Raw genomic sequence first — 12,959 nt, 5'->3', positions numbered from 1 at the left:
GGGGGCGGGACTCTTGAGGGCCTTGTCAGCTATTGAGCCTCCTCCCCCTCTTCCTCACCAAATGCCTCCGACCCCATCCGCCCCAGCCCCCTGAGGAGACCAGAAATGCCTACAGGTCCTGCAGCGCCAGGGCCCCCTCCATCAGCCCGGCGCGGGGCTCCGCGTCCGCCACCCCTCGTAAAGGCTCCCCGCCCCCAGGCGGCGGAGGGGCAGGGGGCGGGGGCGCGCGCGCTCCACCACGCACGCGCCCCCACGCACGCGCTCTCCCTCCGCGCTCGCGCTCCTCCCCGACCCGGCCCGGAGGGGGCGGGGCTGCGGGCGGCCTCCGAGGGTGCGACGCCCCCGGCGCGGCGGCGGCGCTAGAGAGCGGCCGGCCCGGCGCGGGGTGCTGGGCGCGCGCTGCTCTGGCGGGGCCCGCTGGCCACAGCCGCCTCGCGCCAGCCGCCCGCCCAGCGCGGCCAGCCGCGAGCGCCGCCAGCGCGGGGGGCCCCCAGGCGGCGGGCGCCGCGCTCCCTCCGCCGCCCCGCGCGCCTCCTCGGGCGGCCCCGCCCCCGCTCCCATCCCCCTCGCGCTCACCTCCGGGCTGTGCCGCCGCGCGCGAGGCGGAGCGAGGCGCCGGTCGCCGCCGCCGCCGCCGCCGCCGCTCGCCGCCGCGGTGCTGAGGGGCGAGCCTGCCCCCGCCGCCGCCGCCGCTGACAGGAGGACCGGCGCGGGCTGCCAGCGCTCGCCCGCCGCGAGGCCCCGCCGAGCTCGACGGAGGCGCCGATCGTCCGCAGGGGCGTCCGCGGTCCTCGCCCGAGACCGCGGGCACGCGGGCTTGACCCCCGAGGTGCGTCGCGCCCCTCCGAGCGGCAGGTGAGGGCGGGGAGAGCCGGGGAGGAGGGTCGGGGAGGGTGAGGTGACAGGGGCGTCCGTTCGCGACGCCTCGGCTGCGGGGGCTGGGGCGGGGGCGAGCGGGGGAGCCGGGGGGGACAGGCAGCGAAGCGCCTCCGCTGTGGGAGCGTGGGGGAAGGCAGGCTGCCTCCGAGTGCGGGACCCGGGGCGGCTCCGGAGGGCTCCGGGCTCTGCCGCCTGGCTGTCACCGAGGTTAGTCCTGGAATCTGGTACCTGGAGAGTCTTGGGATGACGGGGACCGGGATGAGAGGCGAGGCAGATCGCTAAACGTGGCAGGGGAATGTGGTGCAGAACGACTTGCAAAAATGTGTTCCCGAATGCAGCATAAAAGTAGTTGTGAGCTGTGCCAGGTAAAGGCTCGGGGTGGGCTGGCCTCCGTGGCGTAGAAATGCATGGTCCAGGTGTTATTAGGATTATTAATAATTCCTTTGGGGAAGGAGGTGTAGCATAATAAAAGATAATAGGGCTCTTTGCTACATTTTCTGTCTTAGGAGATCGAGAGGGGCTGCGATTTTTGACATAGGGAAAGTACCCACGTGAAAGCAAAAAAAAAAAAAAAAGAAAGAAAAACGCAGATTGTCTGGTTGAGAGATGGGAAGGAAAAAAAAATAGGGCTAAAATCATTTCAGGTTTTGTCGTCAGCATGTAGAGCACCCATGCAATTGTAGCCTGTCTGTCTGTTCCAGGTGTGGAATGTTTAAAATGTTTCCCACAAAACATAAACAATGATAATTAGCATTAGGAAAAAGATTGGATGTCTCTCGCTCTCCTGCTCCTCTCCAGGAATAAAAAAAAAAACAAAAAAAACCAGAAAACCCACAAACAAAAAGACAAACAAGCCAGGCATCTTGGCCATTATCGTGTGTTCAAGATCGTTAGGCAAAGGGAACTATTTTTCATCTGTGTCCCTGCCTTGGCTTTTACACAGGTGAAAATAAGTGGAACGAGGAAAACAAAACAATATGGTGAACAAAAGGGATAAATTTTCAGGCATTTTGAAGGGTTGGAGCCAAAAGCTATGGCAATGGCTAATAACAGAGCCTGGCAATAGTGAAATATTCTGGTGTGTTCTAGCTGTTGAGATGGGATGGTGAGGTAAGATAAAAACGGGATACAGTAAATCGGCATAAAAAGCAACAACATGGATACTGTCATGTAGCATTTCCCAGGTAGATCGTCTTAGGATCTTAGGAACGTGAGCACAAAACCGAAACAACTGAAGCAAATACTCCTCTTTGCCTCATTCCCTCGACCCCATCTTTCTCCCTAAGTGTGTGTGTGTGTGTGTGTGTGTGTGTCCACATGCTGCAAAACATTGTGACTTCCATTTAAGAACATCTTTGTTTTGAGAGAATTGTCAGAAGATACTGGAATTTCAAAAGTAACAAAAGACAGCTAGATGAGCTATGTAAAATAAAATGTGTATACTCTTGAGTGTCTATGTAACTGAAACAAAAGCAGAAATATCTGATGTGTTCACTAGGGTGTATTTAATTATTGGTGAAATTTTAGTGTGTTATGTTAGAATTCTCATAAATCGAATTACCTGCGTGAATGTTGTTCTTATTATAGTAATTTGCCAGATAATCTGAAAATTCATACTGATTGGCTTCGCCCTGCTGTCAGAGTCATTCATTGAGGGATCATTTCCTTCAAAATCAAGATTGGATTTTCCTTGATAAATTTTGAACTTTAGTCTTTTTCTGTAGATGTTTTCCTTACCTTGAGGCTCTGTTGAGGCTAAAGAGAGAAGAGGGCCAGGAGAGAATAAAGAGCAGTTCTGTTGGTCTTCCTGTTTTGTTCTGACTGTAAGCCGTATGTACTGCCACCCCCTACTGTCTGTAGGAAGAGGAGTTGCAGAAGCCTGTTCTTTTCTTGTTATCACTGCCCCCTTGTGTAAGGGAAGAAATTGATAGCTGCACTTTTGAGAAATAGTCCTTTTGGATTGTTCTTTATCATTGGAGTGACTATGTAGATTTATTAATCACTCGCTTATTTCAGAGTGCATAGCTAGAAACATATGTTAACCAGATCTTAGGTATGATGTCCCTTTAAGATAGTTTCTGATGTTAGTCCATTCAGATTGCTGAGAATGTTTACAGTAGGGCCAGGAGCATGGGCGTCTATCACTTCTAGTAGTAATAGTTATGTTTATATGGCACACACTTTGTGCCAGTCTTGGACCTTGTTCATGCAGTTACAGTATCCTATGAGGTATATATTGTTATTTCCATTTTACCCAGGAGAAATGGAAACAGATCACGTTGCCAAAGATTATGTAGCTGAGAAGTGGAAATGCTGTTTCAACTTAGAAACTCTGGCTGCAGACTTTGCCCTTCCTCAGTATGCCCTTTTGTCCTCCCACATTAGTATTGACAAGGTATACTGTGCCTAAAATATGTGTAAGATGCACATGTCCATCATAAAGCAAATACTGTAGAAGTGGATAAACCTGTCTACACATATGCAGAGAGTGGTTATAGTAGAACATTTCTTTTTAGGAATTTGTTTTTAAATTCTTTTAAGTGATTGTGAGTAATAAGTATTCTTATTCAGGACTTTTCATGTGATCAAAGAAATATTTATGGTAGTATTTGCTTTGAGGGGGAGATAAAAAGTTACATTTAGGAAGTTTGACACACACACACACCATGTTTCTTTAAAAGTACCAGTAAGTGTTTATTGCTAAGTTTATTTGGAAAATAAAAGAGAAATTGTTAATTTTCCCTGCATGCTTATATTTTATGATCTCTATTTGTTTTAAATGTGATTAGCAAAAATGGACTGGATCTTTTGAATAACTCTTCCAAACAAATGTTTGCGTAGATTTTTCTTAGCACTTAAACCATTGTTTTATAGCTATTGATTCCATATGAAATATTCACAAAAGTGAATAAAGCACAAAGAATAACCGGGCTCTCCATACCGATCTCCATACCCATCACACACTTTAACTTTTTTTAGAAAGTCACCATTACCTGTCAGGATTGTGGTAATTATTTTTTTCTCTTTGCCAGACTGTTTCTGCCATTTTTTCACAGAAATATTTTTGATTACCTTATGAAATACATATCTCATATAATCAAACACTTTCTAACCTTAATATACATTTGTTGATATTTATGGAGATTTAACTTATTGATTATGGATAAAAATTTTTGGGATATGAAATTATATAATTTAGTATATTCAACAAAGTGAAACCTGAATTTTATTGATAATATTTTACTTGTAAATGTAATTTGGTTTAAATATATATTATAAAAATTTACCACCAACATTATTAAACCTTAATTGGTTATTTCCTTCTCCCATCATTGACATTTTTCTTTTCTATTGAGACAGGGTCCCATATATAGCTCAAGTTGACCCTGAACTTATCATTCCATTTCTGCATCCCTGGTGCTGGCATTAAAGGCATGTGCCACCTTGTCTGGCTGGTACTAATATGTTTCCTGCCAGGCCTTACGTGTACTAGGCATGTGCTCTACCATTAAGCTCCACTCCCAGGCCCTCACCATTGATTTTTACCTGTGTAAAACTCTCCTTCCTGTTGTTGCCTTTGTCCTTTTAGTAGTTCCTAAATAATTATGAATTATTTTGAGCAAAGAAGGAAGTAGACTCTAAACAGGAAAATAATAATAACAGGGATTCTAAAAGGGAAATACTAGAATGGTTGATACTTACTGGATATATAGTAGAATAAGTATGCATAACAAGACATAAAATTATTTCTTTGTTGTATTTCTTTTCTTCTTGAAATACAGTTAGAATCTGAGGCTAACTGGTTGTGCACTCTAGTTGAATTATACTGGATTAAATACAGAGTTCCCCAAAGTAAGGAGAAAATTTTACAGTTGGTAGCCAGATTTTCTTTCAGGTACTTAGAGCAAACTGCACAGATGGATGTTTATTTTTCTAGCACAAGTCTGAGCAAGGTAACAAGTACTGGCAGCTAGCTTATTTATTAGACATTTTTTTCTCTGTGATTTGATAACTCAGTAGTATTGTATTAATTAATTAATATGCCTACAATCCTCAAATACTGCTATTTGTTGTGAAGATAAATAATACTCTAAAAACACTATTTATACTTTATTGTATTGGCTTATTTAAATGGCATGTTTTCTATTAGTATACTAGGTGAAAATTCTTAAGATTAAAAATAAATAAAACAGAACAAGGAGGTAAGGTGATAATATGTGTCCCTGGTGAGTCTCTTGAGAAGTTATGGAGAGAAAGGTGAAAAGCCTGAGGCTTAAGAGACATTCTCTGTTCAGAGCTTGTTTTTCTCTTTAAAGGACAGCTTCCTGGGAGTCTTCAGGGTCAAGGTGGAGAACCATGAACCCAGTGTTTGAGTTTCAGAAAGCTTAAGCAGGTTGTGAATGTGGAAACAGTAGGGACTCACTATTACTCCAGGAAGTTATAAATGATTATAGTACCATAATTATTTCTGGAATATATTTCTTTTGTTAGATCAATTTACTTTTTGATTTGTAGTGCCAAAGCATGGAGCCTAGGTGTGTGTTGGGCAAGTGTTTTTCCATCAAATTATTTTAACCCACCAGTTTATTAAAAAAAAAAAAATCATTTAAAAGCTATGTTTGTGGATGTTGAAACTGTTTACGGCCACACCAAGGTGTCCAGCTCTGTTTGTCCTTCTTTAGTTGATGATAAACATGACCAGTTTTAAGAGACAAAAGAATTAGGTCAATGTCTTCATCATACTTTCCTTTATTTATTTTCTTCCCATAGAATCAGTTTCTGTCTTTTTTCAGTCATAGTAGACACAGCCTCTCAAGTGTTCTTTTTTTAGAACTCAAGTTAGTCTGAGGTTAGTTACCTAAACTAAGCTATGCCAGTTTAGTCAGTTATCTTGGTGTGTTTAAAAAAAAAAATCAGATTGCCCAGAAGACATCTTTACTCTTTACGTACCTTTGTTTCATAGGTATTCCCACATTGCTGCCAGAATAATATATGCTCCTCCTATTCCTCCTATGTACAGTGGTAGAGGTAGGCGTGCTGTGTGTGTGTGTGTGTGTGTGTGTGTGTGTGTGTGCGCGTGCGTGCATGCGTGCGCGCACGCGAGTGCACATGGACATGAGGTATACACCTGTGTGTGTAGATGCCAGAGGAGGACAGTGGGTGTTTTCCTCTGGTGCGCTCTTTTTCTCTTGAGACAAAGTGTCTCTTGAACTGGACGCTTGCCTTTTTGGCTAGGCTAACCGGAAGAGCTTTGGGGGATCCATCTGCCTCTTTCTCCCAATGCTGAGGCACAGATGCAAGCAGCCAGACCTGGTATTTTCTAAGGGTGCTGGAGAGTCAGGCTTAAGCCCTGAGGCTGCACAGCAGTTGCGTTTACCATTGAACCATCTCCCCAGCCCCAGAACGATAGTTTTAAATGCTTAGTTGATCATTTTAGTTTCTTAGAAACTGTTAGTGTGTCTCATTATAGAAAATATCAAACGTGAGCTCCTTAGTAATCCCATGAGGTAATTCATGGTCTCTTTCCTGCATCTTTTGACTTATTACCTGCCGTGTTTGTGTTCAAGTTATTCAGTAATTCTGAAGTGCTTTAATATATAATAGTCTCGTACATTTTCATACCTCTCTGTATAAAGCTTCCTTTGCATTGGACTATCCCTCCCCTTTCCTTTGTTTCATAGGCAAATTCTCCTTAATGTCTGGCCTAAACAGGATCTTTTGAGTGAAGGAAGTTATCCTTACTTACCTAATTGGGTTTGAGTGTACTATTCTGTCCTCTCCCTTTGTACTGGGTGAACAAGTTTTATTTATATGACTGTCTCATCACTAATCTGTTAGATTTCTTTAAACAGGACCTATGACTTTTCATCTTGTAGTTTGCATCAGTATGATTAGTACCTAGTGGGTACTATCTACTTACTGAGTAAAGATGTTTTAGTTACTAGCCTTTGAAACTTCATCCCATGCCAGACATGGTGACATTTTTAATTCTAGCATTTGGGAGGCAGAAGCAGGCAAAGCTTTGTGAGTTCAAGGCCAACCTGGTCTATACAGTGACTTCTAGGCCAATCAGGGCTATATCGTGAGACTCTGTCTCAGGATAGTATAAAAAGTCTACACACACTCATATCTAAATCTAAATATTCAGACTAATACTTAGATTGTAAGTAAAACTGTCTCTAAAGATAATCAATTTTTGTTCTTTTTTTATGTTTCCTGGGGTGGTGGTAGGAGGAAGATTAGAAGGTTCTCTGTGTGAACTTGAGACAAATTACTTTCTTATGTTTTATAGAAATTAACCAACTATATTATGGGCTAAATCCTGCCCATCATCTATTTTTATATGTCTAACCTGCTAAGAATAGTTTCTAGATTTTTTTAAGTGGTTGAAAAAAATATTTAAAAGTTTACTACTTTGTGAAGTGAAAATGATAAGAATTCAAATATCTGTGTCCATAATGACAAATTTATTGTAACGTGGTCATGCTCATTTGTGTAGAAATTGGCTGTGGCTGTTCATGGGTCAACAGCAGAGTCAGGTAGTTGCCATAGAGACTGAATGGCCCATAAACCCTAAGGATTTGCTTGTAAAAAAATTGTTTGATCCACTCTTTGATCTATTCCATAGTCTATGCCTTTAATGTTCTTTGAATGTTAGAAGTTATATATGTTTGTTGAAGGTTTTTACAGAAAATAGCTGCTTCTATTTACTGAGAAAAATTCACTGCTTTGCCTTAGTACTGCTTACTTGAAAAGGCCCTCACCATACTAGAACTCACACTGTAGATCAGGCTGGAGTCAAAATCAGAGATCTGTCTGCCTCTGCCTCCCAATTGCTGGTATTAAAGGTGAGCACCACCATAGCACACATGTAACATTCTCACTATGTGTAACTCTGAAGTTAGAGTCTGCTTTTTAAAAGAGTGTTCAAGCATAGCCATGTGTGGTGGCATACACCTTTAATCCTAGCTCTTAGGAGGTAGAAGCAAGCAGATCTCTTGAGTTCCCAGGCCAGCCTGGTCTACATAGTTTGTGCTAGGCTAGCCAGGGCTACACAGTGAGATTCAGGAAAGAAAAACAAAACAAAGAAACAAACAAAAAAACCAAAGAGTCCCAAGCAGAGGGGAGTTCAAAACACAGAATAGTTTTTTTCTGCTTAGATTTCTGTTTCTTACGTACTTCCTATAAAAAATTGATATGTGTATATATATATTTGTGTTGATATTTGTCTTTGTTATGTAGATACCTTCTGTATAAGGCTTGAGTGTGGATTATTATTTGGAAAAAATACAGCATTTTTAGGGTGTGTCATTTTTTTACATGTTTGTTGACTCCTTTTGTGTGTATGTCCTGATTTTTATTACCATTCTCTTTCAGTTGAGGGTAGAAATTTAATTAAAAGAAAAAAAAATTTTTGAGTCAGGATTTTGTTGTGTAGCTCTGGTTGTCCTGAAACTCACTGTGTAGACCAGGCTGGTTCTTGAACTCATAGAGATTGAGTGCTGAGATTAAAGGCATGTGCCACCACACCTGGCTTAGAAATTTCATATTGTTTTCCCCAAAGCTAAAATTGTAAGTCATATTTCTGTGTCCTAGATATTTCTCCCACCTCTGAAAAATATCGTTAAAAACATGTAACATGTTAATTAGTATTTTCACTTTTCTAGAGTCTCACTGTTGATAGTTTTACTGCTTTTCTTTGTGACAAGGGTGTTGTGAAGAGGATCTTATATGACATACATGTTCATTAAAATTTTTAAATTTAAAACATTTTTGCATGTTTGTGAGGTAAATGTGCATGTGTATTTGTGTATTTACATATGTGGAGGCAGGTTGTATGTGTGTATGTGTGTGTGTGTGTGTGTGTGTCTAGGGCAGAAGTTGTCTTTTTTGATTGTTTTTTTTACTTTATTTTAATATTGAGGCAACTTCTCATTTGCATCCAGATCTTGGTGATTTGGCTAGTTTAGCTAACCAGCTTGCTCCAGGGATCCTGTTTCTGGCTCTCGCATGGTAGGAATTACAGGCAGGCTACTATGCCTGCGTGGCCTTTCCCTAAGCTGCTCTTCATGCTTGCATGTGTAGCAAGCACTTTACCTGCCAAGATATTTCTCTAGCCCCCATATGTTAATTTTGATAAATTTTAGCAAGATTTCAGATATAAAGTCTACAAGGAAAATTATGCATAAATAAGAATGATAGAAAACCTTTGTTTGTTGCAAATGGATCTTTGAAGCAGTGTACACACATTTCTTTATCTTAATATCATATCTGGTCTTAAAGAAACATGGCTCTGACTTACTTATTGCTGAGAAGGCCCTCTTTCATTATGGATTTATTTATAATAGATTATATCAATTGGACTTAGGAAGAGTATGCAGATAATGTATGATTTAGTCAGTTTAGATCTGGAAAATTTGCTTCAGATCTTAGTAAATATCTCTGTTTAAATGAAAGCAGTGTCTTCTTAACCTTTTGTTCCTAATTTTATTTGGGAGAGGGAGAGTGTCCCAGAACTGTCTAGTCGCTGGTCTGTGGAAGCTTCATAGATAATTTACTGTTTCTGTTCCAGTTCTATGAAATTGTAGCATTCCTGAGGCTTGTAAGTTGGGTGATGGGAAGATATTTCACTTGTGTAGACCAGTGAGATGAAGATTTATTATTAAAGCACATAAACAAATATCCATACCAACCACCTATACCCAAATCCTCCTTCTTCATTGGTCATCTATCTTTCTGTGCTGGAGTTTTAAAAGAGGAAGACTTTCTGTGAAAGCTGTTAGATATTCTAATATTAGAATGTGACAGTACTATATAAGAATTGGTATTCAGTTTAAGAAACCTTAAGTGGAGTATTGTGGTATAAGCCTGTTGTCCCAGTACTCAGGAACCCGAGGCAGGAGTTTGAGGCTAGCCTGCACTGCATAATAAGGGCCCTTTCTAAAATAAATACAACAAAACAAAAAAGCAATTTTGATTTTCTGCAAAGAGAGACCAATTGTGTAGTAGAAAGAGCATGCATTATGATTTTTAAGTCGGTAAAATAGGTGTGAAATACTGCTTTGTCCCTCACCATCTCTGGGGGGCTTTTAAAAAACATACCTCCAGGGGGTTTTATGGTGATAGAATGAAATTATCTAAGTGAAAGCCACAATTTTTCTTAAAGCAATGAGACATTGACAGGTATTTTCCCCCAGTTTGGTGATGTAACGGTTTTCAACTTTTACAAACGTCTTTCCTTGTTTTTTTGAATAATTGGAATTTTGCTCCCTCCACTACCCACCAGTGCTTCTGGTTGATAGTTTTTGTAGTTATTCTTTTTTATAAAAAAATTATATATGATTAGACAAGGTGAACTGCTTAGGGGATTTATTTTTGTAGTCTTAACAGTGACAACAATAATAGAACAAAGGACATGTCACTCTGCTATATAAAAATACCCTGAAAAAATTTTACTCTTTCTGTAGTGTGGATATTTGTTCAGAACCTCAGTTTTGGTTGGGGATATAGGTGGAACACTAGTGGGCCCAAGGCCCTAGGTTCAATCCCCAGTAGGAGAGGGGACAGGGACAGGGAAAAGAGGGAGAGGAAAAGAGAAAGGGAAAATGAGTCTGCACAATTCAATACCTTTGTGCTAATTATAAAATAAAAATAAAATTAGTTTGTTTTGGGGTAGCAGTGTCTCTCAGTTGGTAGTGCTTGCCTAGTGCGCATGAGGCACTGGCTTTGATCTCTAGCACCACATAACCAAGTGTGTTGGTATAGACCTGTAATCCCAGATAGAGGCAGGAGGTTAACTCAAAGATCAGGGTCATCCTTGGCTGTGTAAGAAGTTGCAGTAAAGTTTGTCTTGAAAACATTTCATTTAATCCTCTTGAGAAAGATCACTGTTAGAGGCTGGAGAGATGGCTCAGAGGTTGAGAGCGCTGGCTTCTCTTCCAAAGGTCCTGAGTTCAATTCCCAGCATCCACATGGTGGCTCATAACTATCTATAATCTGGTGCCCTCTTCTGGCATGCAGGTGTACATGCAGATAGTACATTGTATATAAAATGAATAAATAAATCTTAAAAAAAAAAGATCACTTTTGTGCAACTTTGGTTCCCAGTACATTGTTGTGCATTTTCAAAATAATGAGCTTCATAAGAACTCAAAGATAGCTTTGTCTCTGAATGTGTCAAAGATAGAAATTGTTTAGTTGTTATTAACTATAATGGGCAATGGGTATTTCCTCCATTATTCTGCTTTTCTTTTTTTAAATTACAGAGTAATATATATGATTGTAACCATTAAAATAAATCAACAAGGGATAAATAAAATGTTAGTATTTTCCTCTCTTAAATCTTTCCTTTTGTATTTTCATTGCTGTGGCAACAAACATTAGCTGATATTTGTATATTTTTCAGTGTCTTTCTCTTTGTTTAAAAATATATAAATAAACTGGGTGCAATGGCACACACCTTTAATTCCGGCACTCAGGGAGGCAGAAGCAGGCAGATCATTGTGAGTTTGAGGCCAGCCAAGGCTACACGGAGAAACCTTGTCTCATAAAACCAACCAACCAACCAACCAACCAACCAAACAAACAAACAAACAAACAATATATAAGTAGACATACACCCATAGAGTTTTTATAGTTAGAGGATCATATTTACATTTTCAGTGACTTGAATTATTTATTTAGCCATCTATTACAGCTCTCTTTCCAAGTTCAGTAAATGAAATTCTGATTTAAAAAAGCTGAATACTTATAGCTCATAGCATCATCATTTAATGTTACTACCTATCTGATGGATGTTAAGAGTGTTTCTTTTTAGACTTTACCCTGCAGGATATCAAAGCAGATGCTGAGACTCATAGCCAAACTTTGGGCAGAGTGCAGGGAATCTTATGAAAGAAGGGGGAGATAAAAATACCTGGGGAGGGCAGGAGCTCCACAGGGAGAACAACAGAACCAAAAAATCTGGACACAGGGGTCTTTTCTGAGACTGATACTCCAACCAAGTACCATTCATGGAGATAACCTAGAACACCTGCACAGATGTAGTCCATGGCAGCTCAGTCTCCAAGTGGGTTCCCAAATAATGGGAGCAGGGACTGTCTCTGACATGAACTCAGTGGCCTGTTCTTTGATCACCTTCCCCTGGGGGTTGCAGCCTTACCAGGCCACAGAGGAAAACAATGCAGGCAGCCCTGATAGACTAGGGTCAGATGGAAGGGGAGGAAGACTTCCTTTATCAATGGACTTGGGAAGGGGAATGTGTGGAGAAGAGGGAGGAAGAGTAGGATTCGGAGGGGATGAAGGAAGGGGCTACAGTTGGGATACAAAGTGAATAAACTGTAATTTAAAAAAAAAGAGTTCTTTTTTTTTTTTTTTTTTGTCTGTTTTTATTAACTGTTAGGGCTCTTAGTCCACTCTTGGCCAGAGAAGCAAGCATTCTAAATAAAATATTAGCAAAATTAATCCAGAAGTACATTTAAAAGTACATGATCAAACAGGTTTACTGTAGGGAGTCATCTTATTAAATGACTCAAGTTGTAAGATTAAAAACTGTAATACTGGGGGGCTGGAGAAATGGCTCAGTGGTTAAGAGCCCTGTCTGCTCTTCCAGAAGTGCTGAGTTCAATTCCCAGCAACCACATGCTGGCTCACAACCATCTATACTGGTATCTGATGCCCTCTTCTGGCATGCAGGTGCACATGCAGATAGAGCACTTACCTACATAATAAATAAATCTAAAAAAACTGTCTTACTGTCTCAGGGAGAGTTGACAGTTTTTAAGCATAGACAATGCTGTGAGCATGCTTGCCCATGGGAATGGCGTTTAGTTTTATATAATTCTTTGGTCTTGAAAGGTAATAAACAGTTTTTATTTTGGACTCTTTGGGGAGGGGGGATTTTGTTGATCCTTTGTCTTGGCCTTGCTCTTATCCTGACCTTTGGTTGCTAAAACCTGACAGAAATTGGCAGTACAGACCCATTAGCATTTCAGAGACTGGGGTGGATGATGTGGGTGATAATCTAGGGTTTGTGCCTTTGAAGATAACATAATGATTGCATCAGGTTAATCTAGTGCCTT

The 12,959-nt window shown here is 41.0% G+C and overlaps 1 protein-coding gene across 7 annotated transcripts in view; it reads left to right on the top strand.

Annotated features, from left to right (window-relative positions):
- Positions 1–719: 719 nt before the first annotated feature.
- Positions 720–12,959, top strand: part of Tanc2 (tetratricopeptide repeat, ankyrin repeat and coiled-coil containing 2) — a 304,530-nt gene continuing 292,290 nt past the window's right edge. For 6 of the 7 annotated variants that reach the window (XM_060386550.1, XM_060386548.1, XM_060386546.1 and 3 more), the window contains exon 1: positions 720–855. The gene's annotated coding sequence lies outside the window, so the exon portion shown is untranslated. The remainder of the gene's footprint in view (positions 856–12,959) is intronic. The other variant, XM_060386542.1, reaches the window with a different exon arrangement.

Source organism: Meriones unguiculatus, chromosome 7 (genome assembly GCF_030254825.1).
Source record: "Meriones unguiculatus strain TT.TT164.6M chromosome 7, Bangor_MerUng_6.1, whole genome shotgun sequence".
NCBI classification, from domain to species: domain Eukaryota; kingdom Metazoa; phylum Chordata; class Mammalia; order Rodentia; family Muridae; genus Meriones; species Meriones unguiculatus.
Note: the sequence above shows the minus strand (reverse complement) of the source record. Positions and strands in the feature narration are given on the sequence as shown.